Raw genomic sequence first — 25,606 nt, forward strand, 5'->3', positions numbered from 1 at the left:
GCAGAAGGGGAAGGGGCACTTATGAAATGCGCACAGGACCTCATGTCTATACTAGTGAAAGTCATCTAACTTTGAATGCGTTTGAAAAAGAAAATTGATGATTTGAGAAAGAACCTTGAGAAATGGGAAAAAGAGACCAGATTCCAAAAGACTTTTGAAAAGATCAAAAAAGACCTGGAACCAAACGAGCATAGGATTATCGACCGCAAGCGGAACAAATTTGCGAGAGATATGAGAGACCTACAAGAGGGAAATTTCTTCAATTGGAAAAAAACCATCATAAGAAGGGAACGTGAACAAGCTCAGAGAAGGAACCAAGAGCATACCTATGAGCACTACACATCTCGGAGGCGGATTCCTCTGAAGGTGAATATTTATTTGATTCCAATAATACAGTTTTGGAACCATACCGCTACGGAAGTACGGACATAAGCAACAACACAGGCTCGTCCTCTTTTTTAGGAGTAGGAAAGAAAAGAGGAAGATCTAGATTACGAACAGGAGGAAGACGCGGAGGGGCAAGAAGAGACCCCAGGGACGAACCAGACTGGTCACCGAGATACCCCACCCGGTATTATCAGAGAACAGCTAGGAGAACACCAATTTAAAGGTCATCAATCTTTCAACCAAACATCTGACAGAAGATCACATCCTGGTACTTGGAAAGGGTCTATCATTTGCACCCACGAAATCACTCAATAGATTCCAATGGGAAAGAAATCATAAGCTCTTTGGGCGTAAATTTCTATTCAAGAAGTTTTTTTCCAAAAAGAGAGATGACCCAACCTTAGGAGACCCGGTCGTAGAAGCACAATTGATGACAACCGAGGATCTTGAAGCCATAGCAATTTTGGAGGATCTTCAATCTGAGAACCTAGGCCAAGCAACCAGGCCAACTTGTAAGAGCAAATCCACCTTTTTCCTGACAGAGAATATCTGTCCAGAAGTGAGAGTCTTTCAGGAACTTATCTCTAGAGATCTTGATCTTATATATAACAAATCAAGAGTCAAGATGAACAGGACGGATAACCTTAATAGGAATGAAAGACAAGCACTCAAAGAAATTAGCACATGGATGGATACTGTAATAATAAATCCATCCAATAAAGGTGGCAACATAGTGCTATGGCCAGTGGATATGTACACCAGAGAAGCAATGAGACAGTTAGGAGACCAGGATTGTTCTAAGTCCATACTATTCAATCCAACTGATAAATACATAGTGGAATTGAAGAGAATTCTCAACAGTGCACAATCAGCAGGCACGATTACAAGTCAAGAATTGAAATACCTGCTACCTAACAATCCAAAGACACTGACACTCTACCTTCTGCCAAAGGTCCATAAGAATATCGTCACACCACCAGGTAGACCAATAGTATCTGGCCAAGATGGACTTCTGGAGAAACCTAGTACCTTTTTAGATCTACACTTGAGGAAGTATGTACTAACCCTACCATCATATCTCAAGGACACTATGGATGTGCTGCAGAGGCTCCTTGATGTAAAACTAGAAGAAAAACATCTCCTAGTGACACTGTACGTTGAGTCCTTATACAACAGTATCGACCATGAAGCAGGACTACGGGCAGTGAAACACTTTCTGGATATGGATGGACAGAACGATTTTAATGAATTTCTAATCCAACTCCTAACATTTGTTCTTACCAGGAATTATTTTACGTTCCATGGTCGCTTCTTCCTTCAAACCAGAGGTACAGCGATGGGGGCGGCATGCGCTCCCACCTATGCCAATTTATATCTAGGCTGGTGGGAGAGAGAGAGAGTGCATAACCCCATGAATGAGATATATACACAATTCATCACTGTATGGTGGAGATATATCGACAAAATTTTTCTGATATGGAAAGGGGATAGATCATCCCTATTAAAATTTATAGAAACATTGAATAAGAACAACTTGAATTTGAAATTAACTCATATATTAGTGAATCCAAATACATTTTTGGACCTCACCGTATATAAGGACATGGGGGGGCAGGTACACACAAAGTTATACCGGAAGGGTACAGATTCTAATAGCGTACGTCACCAAACAAGTGCCTAATTCCCACCTACAGTGGAAAACATCCCCAAAGGGGAGTTCTTGTGCCTCAGAAGAAACTGCTCGGACACCAACATCTTTAAGGAAATGTGCGAGGACCTCTCATTCAGACTCAAGCAAGACATTTCTACCGTCACCACGGAAGCGATCCTGGGGAATTAACAGCTTTTGACCTGGAACAATTTAGACTAGGAGTACGAGGAGGGGATTTAACCCAGGAACTCCTGAAGAAAGAATCTGAGCGGACCTACAACCTGAACAGCTTGACACCCCGCGGCATGAACGAATTTTTCAACTATGGGGTATTCATCTAGCAATACACACTGATATTCAAAATACATTAGTAATCATCACCAACCAATGCTATTTCCCACTTTTCACAGGCATGTATGATTTCACTGATACTCACGACTATTTGTATCACTTTCTCACACTTGAATCACTTTTTCACACTTATATTAGGTTGGGCCACAACTCACAATCACAGTTGTCTTTACTACTGCGTCTTACTATACGCACTATTGCGTTACTACTGCGTCCCACCATTTCACCTAATGCAACACTTGCATCACTTTTCTATTGTCATTACAACTCTAATATCGGGCCTTAACCCTCTCTCACAAATTAAACAAGAATCTTTTCACTAAGGACCACAATAAGCAGCATCTCAGCTACTCATTCTGTCACTACCGTACACTCTCACACATTTTACTATTAGAATCACTACACACACTTAAGTTTAACAATTTTTGACAATAAAACAATATATACATGAACTATCTCCTACTTCAATTGAAATTGACACATCCGCAATCACGATCTATTAAGATAAATAATCAAACCCATTAACTTATTAATCAATAATATAGGCTCCCATCAATCGACTCCTACAAATTAACAATATAGGTTTAAATATTATACCCTCATATCCCGTACCATCAATGCAGAAGACAGCTTTATTTATTTATTTTATCCCATGACGCACACATCTGTGCACTAATAAACCATTTTCGTGGGACAACAATTTTGTCTATCTTTCTTTACACCGTCTCCCCAACTTATGTGATATGATCATTTTCATATCTATAATAGTAAATTATTTTTCTCCCTTACTTGAATTTCTCTGGCTGAGTACACAGGAATATCCTCAGGATAACATTGGGATATGGTTGAGCGACAGCGGAAATTGCACCAACACGGTCACAAGCTTTCTGGACTCCCAGGATGCATCGGGGCCTTCACTATATAGTCCCGCCCAGTGACTCAGTCAAATCAGTTTTTTGCTTGGTGCGGCAGAAAGCCGCATGGTCACAGGGATGCTGAGAAAGCAGCCTCAAGCTTTTATTATTTTATTTTTATAGACTTACTATATATTTTTTGAGCGACTTCTCTTAACAGCGTCTTAAACGCATACTAGAAAGAGTCGCTTACCTTCGGGTATTAGTGCTGTCTCGACGGGTGTCTGTGTCGGATGTTCTAGCAGGTCCAGGAGACGTAATCAGGCTGTGGCCGGAGCATGGGGAGATGGTGAGTCTATGGACTTCCTCTTACTAGAGGGGTCAGGACACAGCTACACTGATTTGGTGGAGACTACAGTGTGTTGATGCACCGAACATCTAGTGCGACAGCGCTACGCTTCGGGGATCATAGGCGCCAGGACTAGTTAGAGGCCGCGATCCTTGGAGTTTAAGTCAACAGGGGGATTTAGACGCTCTCCTGGCTGCCCCTCCTCCGAGTTCATGGCCAGTTTCCGCGCGTCTCTCATTTCATGAACTAAATGACCTCACTTCCGGCTCAGACGCTACCACGAGGGTACTCGTTCGCAGCTTAGACGTTGCGGTTGTGCAAACTAGAGATCCCGCCTAGACTGAGTCGCAGGCCTTAGCGTCTGTATACACGTGGAAGTCGCTGAGCATCCGTGTCCGTCTGTGAGCGACCGTGTCCGTTATCAGTTATCAAGAGCGGTAGTGTACATCAGTAGCGTCTGAATCCACTCAGCTTCTTACTAGCGTATTTGCTTGGATATGGAAGTGTGGTGAGTCTCCCTGTATCCCGCTCTCCGGAGGCAGGGTATACAGTACTAAAAATTCTCTCTACTTCTTAGTATGAATTGTTACATTTTAGTACCTATTGTATATGAGACCTGTAAATTACTGTGTTTTCTGCATGTTATGTTGAAAAAAGAACTAGTTAAAAACAGAAGTACAATTTTCCTACTTATCTTTAAGTTGTTATGGAGGTTGTATTCTCATATGACAATGTTTAATGCTTTAACATGTGACTGACTGCTAGTATGTGTGCTTACTTTTCTGTGTAAGCCTGTGGTTCCAGGGAAAATGGACCGCAAGGGAAAGTCGCCTGCCAATAAATATGTTAGAAATAAGGGCCATTTGCTTGGCTCTAGTTCAGGCAAAGGACAGTCTGCAAGGAAGACCAGTCCAGATTCGCTCAGACAATGCGACGGCAGTAGCGTACCTCAATCATCAAGGAGGAACTCACAGCAAGAGACTGATGGAGGAAGTAGCTCCCATTCTAAGATGGGCAGAACTCCATCTCCCAGCATTGTCAGCAGTATTTGTCCAGGGTGTACTGAACTGGTAAGCGGATATTCTCAGTCGACACACCATTCAGGAAACCGAATGGGCATTACACCCAGAAGTGTTTCAGACACTGGTGAACAGATGGGGTCTACCAGAGATAGATCTCATGGCGTTTCGTCTAAACAACAAAGTTCCAAGGTACGGATCGAGAACAAGGGACCCAGGAGTGGTCCTTGTAGATGCACTGTCAGTAGAATGGAGGTTTCAGCTGGCATATCTGTTCCCTCCAATATCTCTGTTATCCAGAGTAGTGAGAAAAATAAAGCAAGCAAAAGGAGCAATAATTCTAATAGCTCCAGCTTGGCCAAGAAGGCATTGGTACACAGATCTACTGAGGATGTCTGTCGAAGCACCGATACTGCTCCCTCAACGTCCAGATCTGCTAATGCAGGGTCCTTGTTGTCACAGTCATCTGGATCGCCTGTCTTTGACGGCATGGCTGTTGAAACCTCTATCTTAGAGGCTAAAGGGTTTTCGAATCAAGTAATCCAAACTATGCTTAGAGCAAGAAAGCCTTCTTCGGCCCGTGTGTATCATAGAATATGGCAAACCTATATTCATTTTTGTACTGGAAAAATTTCAATCCAAAATCTTTTAAAGTGTCCAGGATTTTGGATTTCCTTCAAGCAGGATTGGATAAAGGTTTGAAAGTTGCTTCCTTGAGAATTCAAGTATCAGCAATAACTGTATGGTTTCAGCGAAAGATTGCTGATCTACAGGATGTACGTACCTTTTTTCAGGGAGTAGTACATATTCAACCTCCATTTGTTCCTCCTGCAGCTCCCTGGGATTTGAATTTAGTTCTTAAATTTCTCCAGGGTCCTCTGTTTGAACCACTTAAGAGCAGATCTTAAATGGTTAACGGCTAAAGTGCTTTTTTTACTGGCAATGGCGTCAGCCAGAAGAGTGTCAGATTTAGGAGCATTATCGTGTAAGTCTCCTTTCCTAAGTTTTTTTCCAGACAGAGCAGTTCTCAGAACGAGATCTAGTTATCTTCCAAAGGTGGTATCAAAGTTTCACCTGAATGAAGAGATTGTAGTCCCAGCTTTTCAGGTATCGGGACTATCTGCGGGAGAAGCGTCGCTTGACGTGGTCCGAGCCTTAAGAATCTACATAGATCGTACTAGTGCCATCAGAAAAACAGATTCTCTCTTCATCCTCTACGGATTCCATAGAAGAGAATGGCCTGCTAGTAAACAGACGCTGGCGAGATGGCTCCGAATGGTAATATCAGAAGCTTATTCTCATGCAGATCTCCCTATTCCGGCTAATGTCTCTGCACACTCTACACGTAAGGTAGGTCCTTCTTGGGCAGCACAACAGGGTGCTTCAGCAGAACAGATATGTAAGGCAGCCACATGGTCTTCCATAAACACATTCATTAGACATTATGCCTTGGATACTTTTGCCTCTCATGACGCAGACTTCGGGCGAAAGGTCCTCCTGTGCAATCAGGAGCGTCCCCACCACTAAAATGGCTCTGGGAATCCCAATGTTATCCTGTGGATAATCCTGTGGACCCAGCCAGAGAAATATACGTTATGGTAAGAACTTACCGTTGATAACGTGATTTCTGTTATGACCACAGGTATCCATAGGGATCCCACCCTGACACATCTGATTTTAGGATCTTGACAATCACTAAATCCTCTTCCTTCTTGTATGGAAGGGTGTGCATGTGTGTTCTTATCGCCTAAACAGGTCTCTACCTAATGTTCCTGCCTAAAATCGCTATGGAAAGAACTGATTTGACTGAGTCAGTGGGCGGGACTATATGGTGAATGCCCCGATGCATCCTGGGAGGCCAGAAAGCTTGTGACCGTGTTGATGCCATTTCCGCTGTCGCTCAACCATATCCCTATGTTATCCTGTGGATACCTGTGGACATAAGAGAAATCACTTTATCAACGGTAAATTCTTACTATAACGTATATATTGCCCTCTTTTAAATCCATTATAATAAAATGGACGGACAGCCATTTGCTAACCATGTTTACAAAATTCATTAATCCCATGGTACAATATGGCAGGATATACACATATATATTTATATATATATATTTTAATGACACATACAGGCAAGTGTTATTAAATCCCCAGACACTTTCTTTTAGTGCACAAGCTATCCTTTGTCTAACCACACCATACCCCGTAATAACAGCTAGTGGCATTCCAAACACGTAAAATCTGTACATTCCGGCACTAACAGCGGTCTCTTTTCGTGGCCTGAGCCGAGCCCCCCATGTCAATCAACACAACCCTACAGATAGTAGCCGCATTTCATGACACAAGTCCTCTATTAGCCACTATCCTTCCCACTTCTACCTTAAGCCACACCTCCAGTGACAGATGAATGAGCCTACAAGAGCGTCTCAAATGACGCATACCTTACGGCTGTGCATTTAGCGGTAACCGAGGCAACGTATCATGCCTCTCACACGGAGCCGCACGCCTGCCAACCACGGAAGTGCCAATCACGGGGAACGCACACGTATCCATGGCAACATGTGATGATTTTTGCATACAGCAGGATACACGTCATTACCGGAAGTGCCCGCTACGGATGGCGCACATTCTGAGACATCTGGCGGCCCTGCAGATAATCAATTATACAATTACCTCAAACACTATTTATACCCTTATTTGAGACTTATCACTCACCAGTGAACAAGCCTACCTATAGGTGAAACAGTCCGTTTGGATAGTGGGATTAGTGGGACTGCGCAGCGCACACCCACCGAAGGGTACACTGGTCCAGTAAGCGCCCATCTGGGCTATAATTTGTATACATTTTCATTTATATGCTTACCTCTATAACCATATGCTTTTGTGTAGTATTTAAAACAGCGTGATGCCAGATATGTGTTAAAAACTCTAATTATCAATTGAGATTCTGTAGCAATTTTGAACACTGAGGAATACGCACAAATTACATTGATGTATATTAAGTAATTTTTTATATGACCTGTTGCTTAAGCACCTACTATTCTGCAACACCGTAAGCAGTGAGATACCAAGCTTCTGATGATTTTTATTGAGTAGTACTGTAAGATACGGTATATGTGCTTACTCCCATTTTCAATCGTGAAATTAGCAGTATCTTAAATACTAAATAATACCAATATATTTTTGATTGATATAAAGCATTTTTTCATACACACTCTCTCTCCCCCTTTCCTCTGGGTGACAACAATGATCTGCTGTTTGAATCATTCTGCAGCATTGGAAACAGTGAAATACTTAGAAGGTGCTGATCTCTATCATCAATGATTATTGTGCCACATCTGAAATATTGAGGAAGAGATATATAATAATTTTTGATTGAATCCTTACATTTCTCTTGTGGTCTGTTAAGATGTGGTACCACCAAGGCACCACCATATACCTTCATACGTATTCCACATCTCAATTCTATATTTCCCTACTCTATATTTCCCTATTCGCAATCTAGCATATGCTCTCTCATCCACTAACCTGGAGAGCAGAAGCATTTCTCTCTAATAGGGAGTCATACGCTCTCATTCAGCAGATTACGGCCATACTCCACAGGATATACCCAATCTCATCCGAACTTGGAAGCTAATCTATGGTAGGCCGGGCCAGTAATTGTCTGGGTGACCAGCAATGAACACCAGGTGCAGTAAACAATTCAGCTGAACAGCAGAAGTAAGATACCTATTGCTCATCCCCCTTTTTTTCATCCTTTTGAATCCAAATAACTCTTGCTCCTGCATCACAGGTTTGTTAAACACTTCTACCCCTCTTCTATAAAATAATTTCCTACTAATCAAGTAGCCTTACACCCTCAGGCTCTTGCTAGGTGCAAGAGGCTAAGAACTATTGAATTAAATGCCTTTTGGTGACACCAACGCCTAAACATAGAGCAGAAGGTGTTTAAAAACTGACATAGGCAACATTTTACTCTGTCTCAGATCATACCATTCTTAAATCATTTCTAATATGGAGAGGACACACTGAGTGATTACCCCCCTGGGATTAAGCATAACCTGTTTAATTATAATATTTATATACAGGCTCACCCAGAGAACGTATTTTTGAATTAAAAATATTTTTTACCTATGCGCTTTATTAATATCTATCATAATTAAAGTCACTGGTATCAATAATTAAGCATATGGTATATATGCACTAAATACCAACGCTTATATTTTTCTTGAGGCACAATATTTTAGGAAACTAATTGTCTAGTCATTTTTTATAAACAGTGCCCCAACATAGAGTCTTTCTCCTCTTCCTTTTTTGTCCATTCTTAAAGGTGTTGACTGAGTCCGCCATTACTACTCTCTCAGGCAGGGAATTCCAAACACGTATTGTCCTTACTGTGAAAAAACCTTTTCGCCTCAGTGTGCGAAAACTCCTCTCCTCTAACCTAAGCGAGTGACCACGTGTCCTCTGTGCTGATCTTATAGAAAACAGGTCCCTCCCAAGCTCTGTGTATTGAGCCCTTATATATTTGTAGATGTTGATCATGTCCCCTCTTAGTCTCCTCTTTTCCAATGTAAACATGCCTAGCCTTGCAAGCCTTTCCTCGTATTCCAGCGTCTCCACGCCCTTGATTAGTTTGGTTGCCCGCCGCTGAACCTTTTCTAGCTCCAGGATATCCTTTTTGTAATATGGTGCCCAAAATTGCACACAGTATTCAAGATGTGGCCTCACTATTAATTTATATAATGGGAGTATAATACTCTCGTTCCTTGCATCAATTCCCCATTTTATGCATGCTAATATCTTATTAGCCTTCTTTGCTGCACTCCTACTTTGGGTACTGCTGCTTAATTTGTTATCTATGTGAACCCCTAGGTCTTTTTCCAGTACAGAATCCCCTAATATTGCCCCATTTAGTATGTAGGTGTTGTTTTTGGTCTTGCACCCACAGTGCATTACCTTACACTTGTCTGTGTTGAACCTCATTCTCCATTTTGCTGCCCATGCTTCCAGTTTAGTTAAGTCGTTCTGAAGAGATCCAGCATCCTCTTCCGTATCTATAACCTTACACAATTTGGTATCTTCTGCGGAAATTGATACCATGCTCTCTAGACCTACTGTTAGGTCGTTGATAAAAATATTGAACAAAAATGGTAGGAGTACAGATTCTTGTGGCACACCACTTAGTACTTTAGTCCAATTTGAAAATGATCCTTTGACCACAACGCGCTGCTCCCTATTATCTAACCAATTACTGACCCAAGTGCATATTGTGCTCCTTAGCCCTATTTATTGTAGCTTATAGATAAGAAGCATGTGTGGTACAGTGTTGAAAGCTTTGGCAAAGTCTAAAAAGATTACATCCACCTCCTTACCCTGATCAAGGTTCGCACTTACTGTTTCATAAAAGCCAAGTAAGCTGGTCTGACATGATCTGTCCTTCACAAATCCATGTTGGTTCCTTTTAATGACCTTATTTGCTTCAAGGAACTTTTGAATACTGTCCCTTAGAATCCCTTCCAATACTTTGCCCACTATAGATGTAAGGCCAACTGGTCTATAATCGCCTGGTTCAGCTTTGCTCCCCTTTTTGAATATCGGCACTACCTCCGCTATATGCCAGTCTTTGGGAACCATACCCGATTTAACCGAATCCATGAAGATCAAAAATAGAGGTCTTGCTAGTTCAGCGTGCAGCTCCATAAGAACCCTCGGGTGAATTCCATTGGGACCTGGTGACTTATTAATCTTTAACTTTTTTAATCGGTCACAGACCTCCTCAAATAAATAAGCATTTAGCAGTGGGACATTATCTTTGTTGAGATTTTGTGTTAGGGTGTGTACACACAGTGAGATTCGGGCTATGCCCGATTCTCACTATGCGACAGGGGCCGGGTCTGCACTTAGCCAGTATCGCAAGCACATAATAAGTGTGCTTGCGATACTTGCTAAGTCCCGATTTTGGCTATCTCTTCTATAGAGATAGCCAAAGTTGACTTGCCTGCACAGTCTATTTTTTCTTTCGATGCCGACCGCGCGGGACCGCGCATCGGCATCGAATCGGGATCGCAACGGACACTCACCTTGCGATCTGCACTAACTTTTCTTCCGATTTTGACTATATAGTCAGAATCGGAAGAAAAAAATCTCACCGTGTGTACACACCTTATGACCCAGCATTTGGTCCTCTCTGGTAAATACCATTGAAAAAAGTTGTTTAGTTTACATACATATAATTGAGATATGTATTTCCCCTTATGGTAGGGGCATCATAATTCTTATGCAGCAAAGTTGACCCGCAATCGTCATTGGTTACTGTTATTCTAAAACCCTTTTTAGTTCCCATGTTGCTACCCTTACCGTCTGCTCCATTCCTCCCCTCTACTCCTCCCCCGTTTTGTTCACTAATGCCATCCCTGCTATTCTTACTGAATGACCTGTAATTTCTTGCTAAACCCTCCCCCCAGGCACCTAATTCCTATGCATTGATAATGGAATGTCAGCCTATTTATACTCAAACATCAGCAGTCTGGGGACACATAACTGTGAAATCCATCCATTAGTAATGTCATTAAATCGAGAAACCACTCCCAGCATTGCTGTTATCCAACAAGTCATCCCTGCACTTGTGGATCAGCTGGATTCCTGCAGTTGGATGGAAGACTGCAACTACAAGTTTGTGGACATTGGGGGTAATTCCAAGTTGATCGCAGCAGGATTTTTGATAGCAATTGGGCAAAACCATGTGCACTGCAGGGGAGGCAGATATAACATGTGCAGAAAGAGTTAGATTTGGGTGGGTTATTTTATTTCTGTGCAGGGTAAATACTGGCTGCTTTATTTTTACACTGCAAATTAGATTGCAGATTGAACACACCCCACCCAAATCTAACTCTCTGCACATGTTATATCTGCCTCCCCTGCAGTGCACATGGTTTTGCCCAATTGCTATCAAAAATCCTGCTGCGATCAACTTGAAATTACCCCCATTGAGCGAATCAAATATATTTATTTTATAAAAACACTATGCTTTGATATTAAAAATAGTTATCTGCAGTTGTACTTGGGTCAGAAATACCTTTGTTATTGCTTTTATTTTTAATTTTATATTATTATTTAGAAACTGTCTATTTTAATCAATATATGAACCTTCCACTGGGTCGTTCTTATTTCTTATTATGTTTAATTTTGATCATCGTTTATCAAAAACATTGTATTGCAGTCACTGTCGATTCTGGAGCACTTAGATGAACACCATACAGTATTTGACAATTATGGGTGCTGTCATATAGGCGATGGTGATGCACATTGTATTGGCCTTACAGTAGTTTAAAAGAATCTTGCACACAGAATGCTCCATCGATAATAAACAGGTGATTAAATAACTGCTGAAAACAATTACTCATATAGGAGTAGATATGCTTAGCCTTAGAGAGAGCCAATCAGCTCCTCAATGCCATGTTACAGGCTGTGTGTCAACTGCCCACTTTTCTAAAAATTCATGAAGGGTCATTTAGAGTTGAATAATAAAGAGAACTTCTTGGTGGTGTCGTCTTAGTATCAACAGATGTGAAAGCAAAACTTTTATTAGAAACTATTTAAAATAATAGTAAGTGCTTCCCCAACAAAGGGGTCTATATATTAAGCCTTTGAGAGATAAAGAGGAAGAAGATAAGGTACCAGCATATCAGCTCCTACCTGCCATGCTGTGTTTGAAAAATGACAGGAGCTGATTGGCTGGTACATTATCTCCTTGCACTTTATCTCTCTCCAAGGCTTAGTAAATAGACCCCTAACTTCTACATAAAATTATTATAGTATAAAGAAATTACATTTTTATGTATTGAATCCCAAATAATTGGGCACAAAAATAACTCAATTAAGGTAAAAATATTGTAGTACTGTGTATCAAAAAACACTGCAATTTATAATTTAACTAGCTGTTCTACCCGTTCTTCGCACGGGAGTTTCTGATTTTCTTGGTTGTAAATATAAATAAATGTTACAAATTTGGTGAATCTTTAGAGATGTAAATTTCCTAAAGGAAGCAATTGTTAGACCTCTTCTTAAAAAACCTAATTTAGATCCCAACTGCATGACCAACTACAGACCGATATCAAACCTTCCTTTTCTAGAAAAGGTTATTGAGAAAGTGGTTGCAAATCAACTGGAAACCACCCTGACAACCCATGATATTTATGATCCATTCCAATCAGGATTCAGGAGAAGACATAGGGGGTCATTCCGAGTTGATCGCTTGCTAGCATTTTTTAGCAGCCGTGCAAATGCTAAGCCACCGCCCTCTGGGAGTGTATTATAGCTTAGCAGAAGTGCGAACGATTGCATCGCAGAACGGCTACAAAAAAATATTGTGCAGTTTCAGAGTAACTTCAGACCTGCTCAGCGCTTGCAATCACTTCAGACCATTCAGTTCCAGATTTGACGTCACAAACACGCCCTGCGTTCACCCAGCCACGCCTGCGTTTTTCCTGGCATGCCTGCGTTTTTTCGAGCACTCCCTGAAAACGGTCAGTTGACACCCAGAAAAGCCCACTTCATGTCAATCACTCTGCGGCGGCCATTGCGACTGAAAAGCTTTGCTAGACCTTGTGTGAAAATACATTGGCCGTTGTGAAAGTACGTTGTGCGTGCGCACTGCGCCGCATGCGCAGAAGTGCCGTTTTTTCTTAAGCGCAGCGAACATTTTCAGCTAATGATCAACTTGGAATGACCCCCATAGCACTGAAACAGCTCTGGTGTGTGTTAAATGATCTTCTGATGGCAAGAGACAGAGGTGACTGTTCAATATTAATCCTTCTGGATCTCTCTGCAGCTTTTGATACCGTGAACCATGGGCTTGAGTGACTGATACATTTTTATGGACTGGATGGCACAGTCCTAAGCTGGTTCAAATCATTTCTCACAGGTCGGTCACAGAGAGTATCGTCTGGAGTATACTCATCACCATCAGTGCCATTGCCATGTGGTGTCCCATAAGGTTCTATACTATCCCCCATGCTTTTTGCAGTATACATGCTCCCGCTGGGTGAAATAATCAGGCGCCATTGCCTGGTCTACCACTACTATGCAGATGATACACAACTGAACTTGTCCTTTGCTCTGGGCACTGATAACCCAATAGCAACCCTAAATGGCTGTCTAGCTGAGCTCCAGGAGTGGATGAGTGCCAGTTGGCTGTGACTGAACCCGGATAAACTAGAGGTCCTTATCAGTGGCGGAACTACCTCCAGTGCAAGCAATGCCTTGCACTGGGGCCCGACACTGTCCATGGGCCGAAAGCAGCACGGCATGTAATGAGTCAAACTGACTCATTACATGCCGCTTTGTGCAGTGGGCAACCGCCGCCCGCAGCACACAGCCGCCCTCCGAGGAGGGGAGCGCAGCGGCCACGGAGGAGAAGGAGGGAACCGCAGCAGCGCTGTGTAATTGATGGAGGCACTGCTGCTGCTGTCCCTTTCCTTCACCATAGGCTGTTCTCCGACACTGTGAATGCTGGGAAGTGCATCCCAGCATTCACAGCGGCGGAGAACAGCCTGTGGTGAAGGAAAGGGACAGCTGCAGCAGCGCCTCCACCAATTACACTGCGCTGCTGCGACTCCCTCCTCCACCTCCCTTCTCCTTCTCTCCTGTCCGGGATCTCTGCCAGAAGCTGCACTGAGGAGCCCGACTGCCAGCGGAGAGAGTAAGTATAACCTATTCTTTCTTTCTTTTTTTCTTTCTTTCATTTCTGTCTGCCTTAATGTGTAAAAAGGGGGACACTGTCTGCCGTAATGTCTAAAAAGGGTGACGCTGTCTGCCTTAATGTGTAAAAAGGAGGACGCTGTCTGCCGTAATGTGTAAAAAGGAGGACGCTGTCTGCCATTATGTGTTAAAAGGGGACGCTGTCTGCTGTAATGTGTAAAAAGGGCACGCTGTCTGCCATAATGTGTAAAAAGGGGACACTGTCTGCCGTTATATGTGTAAAAAGGGGGACGCTGTCTGCCGTAATGTGTAAAAAGTTGGACGCTGTCTGCCGTAATGTGTAAAAAGGGGGACGCTGTCTGCCGTAGTGTGTAAAAAGTGGGACGCTGCCTGCCGTAATGTGTAAAAAGGGCACGCTGCCTGCCGTAATGTGTAAAAAGGGCACGCTGTCTGCCGTAATGTGTAAAAAGGGCACGCTGTCTGCCTTAATGTGTAAAAAAGGGGACGCTATCTGCCTTAATGTGTAAAAAGGAGGACGCTGTCTGCTGTAATGTGTAAAAAGGGGGACGCTGTCTGCCGTAATGTGTAAAAAGGGCACGCTGTCTGTCGTAATGTGTAAAAAGGGGACGCTGTCTGCCGTAATGTGTAAAAAGGGGCACGCTGTCTGCCGTAATGTGTAAAAAAGGGGACACTGTCAGCCTTAATGTGTAAAAAGGGGGACACTGTCTGCCGCAATGTGTAAAAAGGGGTACGCTGTCTGCCGTGATATGTAAAAAGGGGGACCCTGTCTGCCGTAATGTGTAAAAGGGAGACGCTGTCTGCCGTAATGTGTAAAAAGGGGACGCTGTCTGCCTTAATGTGTAAAAAGGGGACGCTGTCTGCCGTAATGTGTAAAATAGAGACGCTGTCTGCCGTAATGTGTAGAAAGGGGACCGCTGTCTGACGTAATGTGTAAAAAGGGGAATCTGTCCGCCGTAAGGTGTAAAAGGGGCTCAACCTGGTGTAGCGGTGCTACTGTGCTGCGTAATTTGAATAATGGAGACTACTGTGCACCGTTATATGAATTGGTATTATATTGTGGCCACACCCCTTCCTCACAAAGCCACACCCCTATATTTTTTGTGCACGCCTGTGGCACGCACTGCCCCTGTTTTCCGTGGAGGGGTGGGGCACTGATGCCGTTTCTTGCACACATTACTAAAATGTCTTGTTACGGCACTGTTGCTAGGTTTCCATTTCGCTGTCCCTGAGCGGGTCCCCCTCATCAGATCCTCTCCAGGGGTGGACTTGGATAGGGGGGGGGGGGGGCCCAAAGCATTTTGTCACACCTGGGCCCACCGCTCGCTAGTTCCGCCACTGGTCCTTATGATAGGACCGCAATATCAAAGGACAAGACTGCAGCATAGCCAACCAACTGGGCTTACACTCTGGGATTCAGAATTACAAACCACTGATCATGTGCGGAATCTTGACGTTGTCCTGGATGGTGGCTTGAGACTTAAACATCAGATATCAGCCACAATCAAATCCTCATTCTTTCACCTGAGGAACATAGCCAGAGTCAAGCACTTAATTCCCTCAGATGATCTGCCAAAAGTCATACATGCATTTGTATCATCTCGATTAGACTACTGTAATGCCCTCTACCTTGTTCTCCCAGCAAAAGAATTGCACCGCTTACAGCTGGAGCAAAACACAGCTGTCAGGCTGTTAACCAACCAGACCCGCTCTAGCCACATAACACCCATCCTCTACTCCCTTCACTGGCTGCCTGTAAGATGGCGAATCATCTTCAAGATTGGCTTACTGAGTTTTAAAGCACTACATGACCAGGGCCCAAGGTACCTGAAGCAGCTTCTGATTCCATACTGCCCCACTCGATCACTGCGATCTGTAGATGAAGGACTTTTAGCAGTAGAATATCCCGGAATTCATCTGGGGGTCGAGCTATTAGTCATGCGGCTCCGACTCTATGGAACTCACTTCCCCACACAGTGCGAGAGGCCCCAACTATAGAATCCTTCAAAAGTAGACTCAAGACTTTCCTGTTTACTCAAGCATTTCCATAATGTCCCTTTAGTATCTACATGCTTCTGCATTTTATGAAAAGCTATTTTCTGTACTATATTATGCTATGTATCTGTTAAGCACCTTGAGTCCTATTGGAGAAAGAGCGCTATATAAATAAAATTATTATTACTATATAAATAGAATTAATATTATTATCATTATTAAATTTGAGACATCTTACTGTAAGTAAATATTAATCCACGGTTCTTGGTGTAGAATACCTATGTTAGATTTCAGCTTCCTAACATATTGGGAAGTAAGAGAATTAGTGATGAGTCAGTGAGTGGGTGAGGGCTTTTGCATTTTTGTAGTTTCTTAAATTCTACACATTAGAGTGCAATCCAAATGTTGATCCAATTGAATTATCGTTCACGCAACGCAAGCCATGCATCTGTTATGACGTCATTATGTCAACCCCCTTTTCATCCCATTAGGGGAGGTTTATTAAAATTCTTATTACGTAGTTTTCCTATTTCCCACCTGCAGAATACCTATGTTAAATTTCAGCTTCCTACCATACTGGGAAGTAAGAGAATTAGTGATAAGTCAATCAGAAAGTGAGTGAGTGGGGGCTTTCACACATATATATATACACCACCGTTTCTGGGTCTGGCACTCCTCAATCCCACAGGGTATTTGCTCAGGTGCCCTCCTTAAGCGGCAAGCGCTCAATGTATAGTCTGTAGAAGGCGGCACTCAGAGACTTTCACAAATTCTGAAACGTGCTTTTAATGTGCGTCAACGTTTCGGGAGACGTACTCCCTTCCTCGGGACAAAGCAAACAAGTACGTCTCCCGAAACGTTGACACACATTAAAAGCACGTTTCAGAATTTGTGAAAGTCTCTGAGTGCCGCCTTCTACAGACTATATATATATATATATATATATATATATATATATATATATATATTCTGTTCAAAAACAAAGAGGCAGCGCTCCATAGTGCATTAAAAGATTTATTTCATACAAATACAGTAAAAGCATGTCCCTTAGGACTGTCCTTTCCCGTACCATAAAATCACACTCTTTGGCCTGATAACCACATGGCTTAGTAAAGTTACCACACTGGGCAATACTCCAATGGTGCTCCCCGCTCATGTCCTCCAGGATCCTAAAACCACGCTGTCAGCTCTCTCACCGCTGGTCTGCACGCGTCAAGACCACAGACGGATAGCATTGAGTGAAGACAATGCTGCCGGTGACATCAGGGAATCCCCCCTAATGCATTTCATACTGTATATACTTCATCAGAGGTCTGGATTCCCTGGCCTCCCCCACCTCTTATATACATACCAGTGTGCTACTGATTAAGAAGATTGGACTCGGTGACTATGCCGTCTTGCTGTCACAGCTGACTTCAATACATCAAAGGCTAATTACATGCCCATATAGCTATTAAGAGTATTTAAAACAAAACGTTATTTATAGTTATAGCAAATACAATTCTCTACCATACAGACTTTATACATTGATATAGTATCTTTTTTTATATAAAAATGTATCTGCATCCACATTAAACAAATGACAATACGGTCTATATTTGTTGTACAATAGTAATTACAGAATACAGATTACACATACCCCGCATCAGGGACATTTTTATATCAATGCGTCACAATATCCTTTAGGGTTGTCACACGCACGCTATGAATTTCTGTTTCCATTAACACACGGCAATTTGCCCTACACCACATTCTAAATGGAACAAAGCTACCTGTTCCATAAGGCAAAAAGATGCCATTTTCCTGCTTATCTACATTCAATAATAAGTTTTATATCAGTAGCGCGCATGTTCATGTAATCCACTACAGGACAGTGTATTGCGGCAAACTCTTCCCCTAGGAGAGACATAATTTAAAATTACTCTTCTAAGCTTATATATTATATCTCTAACTTAGGCCAGCACCCTTGCAAGGAAGGAAAATACTACGAAAATCAGTTGGATTTCGTTGCCATACCAAGTCAGAATCACTTATTTATACAGACAAAGACATTCGGATTACATCACACATCACTAGGCATCCAGCGACACATTTAGATGTTAAATCTTAAAACTCCATGAAGTGTTAGCTGTTATCACTTCAGATGAAAGGGGTGACCTCATTCCTTTTTGGATACAATGTATAAAAAAGTAATGATCCAATATGTTTCCCTTTTTAGTAGATCTTTTTCTCTATCACCCCTTCTTTCATTTGGAGTTACAATTTCTATTCTTTTGTACTGTATCTCAGTTTTCTGGGATCACTCTCATGAAACTCCTGAAAAGTGTCTAGGAACACTGATTTGTGACCTTATTCTTTATGTTTTTCATGTGTTCCAGTATGGGAATTTTTAGTACTCTTTTTTGTTTTTTCCAATGTAAAACTGCCCACAAGGACAAGTCAGGACATATACCTGTATTACATAAGAAGAATTGCAGTTGATAAAACTGTCAATATGAAAAACTGTTTTATTATCTCTCGTATTGAAGCTCTTTACTCCTTTCTCACCTTGTTTACAGGTTTTACATTTCCCACATGTATAGAACCCCTTTAGACCACTAAACGTACTGTTTATTTTTCTCCATAATGGGTTCTAACTTACTTTCTTTTACGTCCTAGAGGATGCTGGGTTCCACATTAGTACCATGGGTCCAGCAGGAACCATTGGCACTTTAAGAGTTTGAGAGTGTGGGCTGGCTCCTCCCTCTATGCCCCTCCTTCCAGACTCAGTTTAGAAATTGTGCCCGGAGGAGCCGGTCACAGCTAGGGGAGCTCTCCAGAGTAAAGTTTATTTTAGAGTTTATTGTTTTACAGGGAGGCTGCTGGCAACAACCTCCCTGCTTCATGCGACTAAGGGGGGGAGTAGTGTACGCCCTACAGGGTCTGAGCCACTATCTCCGCTGACAGTACACTGAGCTCCTGAGGGGATAGATTTTTCCCCGTCACAGGGGATTGCTTGCCCCAGCAGCATGCCGCCACCCCCTTACTGAGCTGAAGATCAGTGGCGATTGAGTTACCGACCCCCCTAACAAGCGGGAGGCCAGTGTGAAGATGGCGGCATCAGGGTAGGAGCGCAGTGGTACATAGTGTGGCACTTAGAGGGGCGCCCTGAGCAAGCGCCTACACCCTACACTGGTCACACAGCCTGTCGGGGTCCCGGGATCTCAGTCAGCATAAACCCTTAGGCCAGTATAATCCTATGAAAAGCGGGAAGACAGCTCCATTTTGGGGGCGGAGCTTCTCAGAGCGAACCCAGCAGCATTCAGCGCCATTTTCCTGCCTGCACAGCGCTGTCCAGGAAGAGCAAGTCCCTCCACAGCAGCTCCAGCTATCTCTCACGGTACCAGGGGGTTGTAGAATGGGGGGGATGCTACAAAACGACTGTAACTTATTAAGGTGCACAGTCAGCGCTGATAGGGGTTCTCCCTTTATATTAAAAGCACTGTGTGTGGGTTGGTTCCAATCTCTATGTCTCTCTTGCCATTCTTGGGGGTGAAACTCTGTCTGTCCTCCCGTGTGTGTGTGTGTGTGTGTGTGTGTGTGGTCTCCATTAAGCAATGTCCAGGTATTCTGTGTCATATGCTGCAGAGGATATGTCCTCTCAGGATGATCCCATTCCATGTAATCAGGATTGCACTGGTTTAGCACAGATTCCAGCAAGGGAGCCTGAGTGGTTATCCTCTATCAAATCTATGATTTCTCAGATTTCAAATAGAGTTGCACAAAATGAATCTGCAACTCAGGCTTTACAGAACTCTATGGCAGTCTGGCCCAGTTCTGGTACATCAGGGCTGCTCATTGTATATTCACATAAACGTGCTCTTGCACTGATTATGCAGGATGATACCAATACCGATTCTGATACTACAGATGGTGACGGGGATGTGTTGCAGGGGGGTGGGGGGGGGCAGCATCTCTTGCAAAAGGGGTGCAGTTGATGATAGGGGCTATTAGGGATGTGTTGAATATTGCTGATACAACACCCAAGCAGGTTGAGCAGGCTTACTTCACTGAAAATAAGAAAGCCTCGCTAACCTTCCCTGCGTCAAAGGAATTAAATGCTATTTTTGAAAAGGCTTGGGATAACCCGGATAAAAAATTCCAGATACCTAAAAGGGTTCTGGTAGCGTTTCCTTTCCCGGTAGATGATAGGAAAAAATGGGAAAACCCGCCTATTGTTGACGCTCAGTATCCAGACTCTCAAAAAAGGTGGTTTTACCTGTTCCAGGATCTACCGCCTTGAAAGAGCCGGCTGATCGTAAAATTTATAATACGCTCAAATCCATGTACACAGCTTCTGGGGCAATACAATGTCCCACTATTGCCAGTGCTTGGATTGCCAAAGCTATAGTAAAGTGGTCAGGCACGTTACTTGAGGACTTGGATACTATGGAGAAATGTGATGTTGAATTGTTTTTACGTAACATTCAGGATTCGGCAGGATTTCTGGTAGAATCCATGAAAGACCAGGGTTCCATGGCTGCAGGGATTTTTTCCATGTCAGTATCAGCTCGTCGAGGACTGTGGTTGCACCAGTGGTCTGCTGACGCCGAATCCAGGGGAAGTGTGGAGACCCTACCCTACACAGGTCAGGCTCTCTTTGGGGAAGCGTTAGATGCGTGGATCTCCGCGGCTACGGCTGGTAAGTCACCCTTTCTTTCCTCAGCTACACTTGCTCCGAAGAAACCCTTTTCTTCAGTTACATCACAGCCCTTTCGGTCTACCAAGCCCAGAAAGGCAAAGCCACCCAACACCTTTTTTCAGGGAGGTCGGCCCAAGTCCAAGAAACCTGCGGCTGCAGGTTCCCAGGAACCGAAACCTGCTTCAGGTACACCAAGTCATCCGCATGACGGTGTACTGCACGCCCCGGAGGTGGGGCCGTTTCTCTAACTGACCCAGGGACCTGAGCGGTATCCAGTATCAAAATTTACACAATTGTCTTATTCCTAACCTTTGTAAGGGTATCTGAACTCTAATTAACAGATAGGAAAGCTCTCATAGCACCTGGGGAATGCGGGTAACACAGTGAATATCATATAACATACTATCCAAAATTGAGTGTTTCCCAGATGATGTATAGATTAGTTCACTGATATATACTGTGAAATGATCCCCTACACTGTTATATGGGAGGGGCTATATATGTGAAGACTAGTATAAAATATGTTTTTTCAGATCATGGTGATAATTCTGCATGTGTAAGGAAGAACAATATCCTTCCAAAATAACACAATTACAGTGTATTACTATCTCATGTGATGTGAAATACTGGAGATGATGGCTGTGTAAAAAGGATGTACGGTCATTCTCATACATGGAAAGGAGTTCACATTTGCCCTTCTATGACATACGGTTCCGGTATGAATGGTCGACCATGTTATGGTCGATAGTCATTAGGTCGACCACTATTGATCGACATTGACATGGTCGACATGGACACATGGTCGACACATGAAAGGGCGACACGTGAAAAGGTCGACATGATTTTTTTAACTTTTTTGGTGTCGTTTTTTGCGTAAAGTGACTGGGAACCCCAATTAGTGCACCACGTCCCCTCGCATGGCTCGCTTCGCTCCCCATGCTTCGGGCATGGTGCCTTCGCTCCGCTACCGCTTCGCTCGGCACAGATTACCGTTCCAATCGTAGTCCACGTGAATCGTAAAGTATGGAAAATTTCCCCAAAAGAAAAAAAAGTTAAAAAACTCATCTCGACCTTTTCATGTGTCGATCATTTTCATGTGTCGACCATGTGTCCATGTCGACCATGTCAATGTCGACCATGTGAACGGATACCGTGACATACTTGTGCAAAAAATTGATTGCTACGTTATTGTGTTTTTCACATATTCTCGCATAGAATTTGGACTGGGATTTTCTGGTTGACATAGCTTTATATGCTGCATAAACTGAGATCATATACGAATAAAAGATCCCTTACGGAATGTTATAATCACATTGAATCTATTTAGGGATACCATAAGTGGGTAAGATACAATTTATATGTGAAATTGTGTTTATTCTTTGTATCTTCTCCTTCTTCTTCAAATTTGTTCTTTCATTCTTTATCTTATTTCGTGGACTCTCATCTACGATTCCTAGGAGTAATCCTGGGTCTAACGTAGACAGCAGATCCACACTTTTTTCTGAAACTTATTGATTAGGTGCACTCTCATTGGTGAGTGGAACACCTTATTCACGGTTTACTATCATACCTCACCGCTAGAGCCCAATCTCGTCCGATCTTGGAAGCAAAACGGTGATGGGCTGGGTCAGTAGCTGTGGGGTGACCCTCAGAGAATACCCAGTGTAGTAATTTGAGGTTGTTCTTTCTAAACTCAATACCAACAGCAGGATCACCACTGCTTCTTCCTTCTAACTCTGACCTACCCTGATTTATTTCTGGCAGGAATCTAATTAATAATTCTGTTAACCCCAGTGATACATAGGCATACCCTCTAGGTTCATGTGCTGATTAAACATCCTAGATAGTGAGATAAGCATATGTGTCGACAAAGCATCCTAGGCAATAGAGGATGAGATGTGATAGCGGATATATGGAACAGATTCTCCCATTGCATTAGGTACCTATTCATGCATGACCTACTCAGGTCCCATTAAAACAAGCATTGCTTGTACTGGTAAGGCATAAGATAGATGTATGATGACTGTGCCTACATCCCTATGCCAGTCTATATTGGGTATAAACCAAACCAGAACATACCATAATTTTTACCCTAGTAATATATATGTTTGTTTTGCTTATGCTTTTCTTCTGTTTGTTTTGTACCAACTCCATGGGGAGAATGAGTGGATACTGATCTTATTTTAATGAGTCATAATAAACGTTATTTTTTAATATTATCATTATAACTTTAACAAGAGTGCACCCAAACAAGAGTCTTCTTTAATCCATTTTTGCTCTAGCTGTTTTCTGACTCTGGGTGCACCACCAGACTTTAATTAGAGATTTTCTCTGTATAAAAGAATACTGGTTTAGAAAAACGCATGTAATTGTGTATGACTGGTGTGGAATCACCAACCTTCCTTGGTCAACCTTTAGTTTTACTGATCTTAGATCAGTTTCAGATTCCTGCACAGTCTGATATCTACAATATCCAGTGGCAAGTGTTTTTTCTCTTCTTTTCTTCCTCCTCCACTGCCCTGGGATAATCTAGCATCCACTCAACAATACAATTTTACATTATGTCTTCATTCTCTTTGAAATCTGAACTTACCAGACGTAGGAACACTGAGGGGTTTGAAGATCTCTCTTCAGAAACTGGGGATTCTGGAAGCCTGACTACAGATTGGAGGGGCCCTCTATCCAAACTCCAGAAAACGCTACAGAGGAGTACGCGACTTACTTGGGACATCACTACCCTGGAGAACTACATTAAACATAAAATTTACCCAGGGGTTTGAGACCTAGGATTTTCCCATCTTTTCTCTTAGCCACAGACAATCTCAAGGCAGAGTGGGAGAATATCCTTATAAAATGTTCCAGTGAATTATTACACATACTTATTAAACACGATACCCTGATCCTCGATCAGGTAGAAAAGAAATAGAAGAGGTTGGTAAAAGCCTGGAAAAGTGGGAAAAGGACTTTTTCCTTCCAATCTACCTTTGAGAAATATAAGAGAGATCTAGAGATCTATGAAACATCATAGAACGTAAGCGAAACAAACTCCAGAGGGATAAACGGGACTTTTCACAGGGAAATCAATTTTGTTGGAACACACGGCCCCCAAAGTATAGAGATAGGAAACCCAAGGAGGACTATACATTTTCGGAGTTAGAGTCATCCAATAGCGAGGATTCCGCAAATGAATTGACAGACATTCCACGCACCAACTATATACCGGAGGATCGAGAGGACTCGCCCTATTTTTTAGGACGGGGCCAGAAGACAAGAGGACGAACCAGACCCGTAGGTCAATACGGAGGGGTAGAAAGAAGAGACAAAGGAAGGAACAACAATTGGGACACCCCACGGACCTCGAGGCATCCGGAACGGCAGAGGAAGGCTCGATAAATTCACTTTCTATGAAATATCTAAATATCATCAATCTTTCTGAGAGAACAATCACCCCTGAACAAACTAAAGTATTAGGCAAGGGCCTATCTTTCTCACCATCAAAACCCTTCAACAGATTCCTGTGGGAGAAAGACCTGAGAATGTATGGGAGAAAATTACTCCTGAAAAAATTCTTTAACAATCAGAATCCCACACGAGGACCGATTGATACCGATCCCCTTTGGGATACTGAAGATCTGGGCATGATTGATATTCTTGAAGAACTTCAGCTGGAATCTGGGACAGGAATGACTAGCAAACACCGTCCTATTTGTAAAGGGAAATCAACTTTTTTTCCCTCCGATAGTAATAGTCCAGAAATTAGAGTCTTTCTGGCCATGGTATCCAGGGAATTTGATGCGATACAAAAGAAAAATTGGAATAGACTCCATTTCTTTCCACCGAATCTGGATGTAGGAGAAAGAGCAGCACTTACAGAGATACAAGAATGGAAGGACGTGATAATCAAACCTTCGGACAAAGGAGGGAATATAGTTCTTTGGCCAGTCAAGATGTATGTTACAGAAGCGTTACGTCAGCTGAAACAAACCACTTGCTATCAACGATTGCTGAGTAACCCGACACCACGATTTCTGAAGGAGTACACTGGTCTAATAGAGGAAGCATTAGCTATAGGAACCATCACCAAACAAGAATACAAATATCTGACCGTACAGAACCCAAAGACACCAACTTTCTACCTTCTCCCCAAAATACATAAAGATCTGAAAAAAACACCTGGGAGACCCATTATGTCTGGCAACGGGGGTCTCCTGGAACAGCCAAGCCGGTTCTTAGACCTACATCTCCGAGATTATGTTTTCCAGTTACCCTCATATCTGAAGGACACCTCAGATTTATTGCGGAAAATTCATGGCATCATCTTTGAAGATAGCTTCCATCTGGTGACCTTGGATGTTGAAGCATTGTACAGTAGCATTGACCACCAAGCAGGCCTGAGGGCTACCAAATATTTCCTTGATGGAGGAGAGAAGAGTGCCTTCAATGATCTCCTATACATCCTGCAAGCATTCGTATTACAGAAGAACTATTTCACATTCCAAGAGCAGTTCTATCTCCAAGTTAGGGGTACCGCAATGGGGGCTGCGTGTGCGCCCACGTATGTGAACCTATTTCTTGGATGGTGGGAAAAGATGTTTGTCT

General features: G+C 42.7%; 1 protein-coding gene and 2 pseudogenes across 5 annotated transcripts in view; all 3 read left to right on the forward strand.

Annotated features, from left to right (window-relative positions):
• PDE4DIP (phosphodiesterase 4D interacting protein) overlaps window positions 1-25,606 on the forward strand; it is a 1,081,329-nt gene that overhangs the window by 525,969 nt on the left and 529,754 nt on the right. The window lies entirely within an intron of this gene.
• LOC134964996 (5S ribosomal RNA) lies at window positions 8,194-8,312 on the forward strand (annotated as a pseudogene).
• Window positions 22,564-22,681, forward strand: LOC134965002 (5S ribosomal RNA; annotated as a pseudogene).

The sequence above is a fragment of the Pseudophryne corroboree genome, chromosome 9 (genome assembly GCF_028390025.1).
Source record: "Pseudophryne corroboree isolate aPseCor3 chromosome 9, aPseCor3.hap2, whole genome shotgun sequence".
Classification (NCBI taxonomy): Eukaryota; Metazoa; Chordata; class Amphibia; order Anura; family Myobatrachidae; genus Pseudophryne; species Pseudophryne corroboree.